Raw genomic sequence first — 2,000 nt, forward strand, 5'->3', positions numbered from 1 at the left:
CTGATGTCGCTTCCAACTTCTCAAAGGTGATGAAGACTATCATGAACAACCACTTTGTTTTATACTTTAATGAAAACAAACAAAACTGCAGCAAAGCTGCGTGATTGTGGTGTCAGATGTGGCACACAGACCAACATATAACTTGTTTGATATTGCATTTTTATTCTTCTCTTATGTTTTTTATTTTGACATGTGCATTGCAGTTTTATCCTTCTCTTCCATTTTACAAATCCAGTGCGCACATGTGCATAGCATGTTCATTCTTCTTTTTCTGGTTCCTACTCAAAACTGTTTACAAATCAGAACCATCTCACAAACTGCATTTGTAAAGAGCACTTCACACTCTGACGGTTGTGAAAAAGATCTCGTCTCACTACACCAAAAGTAGCAGTGGTACCAATGGATTGAGAAACATTGTCATATTTGGACAGAATTCAACTTGTCTGCCTACTTTATGACCAGTAAAATCATACAGGCATGGCTGTGTGGATAGGCACAGGTGTGGCTATGTGGTAAGAACCTTGTCTCCCAACTACATGGTTTCAGGCTCAGTACTACTACCTGGCACCTTGGGAAAGTGTCATCTGCTATTGCCTCAGGCCGACGAAAGCCTTAGATTTGGTACATGGAAACTGAAAGAAGCCTACCATATATATATGTCTGTGTGTGTGCGTATGTATGTGTCTTTGTGACTGTGTATGTCCTCAACCAACTGGCGTGTTTTCATCCATTGCAAAAGAGACCGATAGAACAAGCACCAGTCTTGAAAAAATAAAAAATAATAAGTACTAGGGTCAATTCATTCGACTAAAAATTCTTCAAGACAGTGCCCTAGAATGGCCAGTCGTAATGACTGAAACAAGTAAAAAAAGTAAAAAGGAGAGAAACAGACTGGAAAATGGCAGATGTACAACATTGTATGACATACAAGTAGCCAATGTATGTCAACTAGCTGAAGGTATGGCATATCCAAAGCTATTGGTCTTCGGATCACACCCAATCATTTAGTTATGCTTGATCTGTCATAGCTGGCATTTCAGCTAGTCTTCGAAATGCTTCTAGGGAGCTCATCCATCTCATTTGTTCTGGCTGACCTCACTGTAGAATATGGCTTTGATCATTCTGGGTTTGTCCATGTGTGAGATGTGGCCTGCCCATCTGAGCTCTCCCAGGCAGCGATAGACTCCACAGGGTGCATGTGAGTTGCTGCACAGATGAAGGCGTAGCAAGATTGCATCCAGACTACTTCAAGCAATTCTGAGAAGGCCAGAGCAACTGCAGCAGATAAGAAATGTTAAAGAAAGAACAAGTCATTGTCACAATCCCCATCTGTCCAAAGTCCACATATTTGTCCCAAGAGTGTTAGAACCTGTCATTCAAGAATTGGATGACATAATCACTTAAGTGGCTTGCCACTCTTCCTGATCTTCAGACATAAAGAAACTGCCATCATGTTCATGTGTCATAGATCTGTTTAATCAGGCCTGACCTGAGGTTAGACAACAGCATTAAAATTGGCTCTCCATCGGTTATGATGATGAGTGTTCCAATTGATCCAACCAATGGAACAGCTTGCTTGTGAAATTAATGAGTAAGTGGATGAGCACTCCACAGACATGTGTAACCTTAATGTAGTTCTCAAGGAGATGTAGCGTGCCCTTTGAAATACAGGTATTATTCATATTTGCCAACTGAGTGTACAGGAGCAACATGAAATAAAATCTGCCAGCTGAGTGTACTGGATCAATGTGAAATAAATACTACTGAATATACTTTTTTACTCTAGGCACAAGGCCTGAAATTTTGGGGGAGGGGGGGGGCCAGTCAATGAGATCGACCCCAGTATGCAACTTAATTTATTGATCCTGAAAGGATGAAAGGCAAAGTCAATCTTGGCAGAATTTGAACTCAGAAAGTAAAGACAGGTAAAATACCACTAAGTATTTCACCTGGCATGCTAACATCCCTGCCGGCTTGCTGCCTTAAATACATCTGAATAT

The sequence above is a fragment of the Octopus bimaculoides genome, chromosome 1 (assembly GCF_046866305.1).
Source record: "Octopus bimaculoides isolate indiv1 chromosome 1, ASM4686630v1, whole genome shotgun sequence".
In the NCBI taxonomy this organism is placed as follows: Eukaryota; Metazoa; Mollusca; class Cephalopoda; order Octopoda; family Octopodidae; genus Octopus; species Octopus bimaculoides.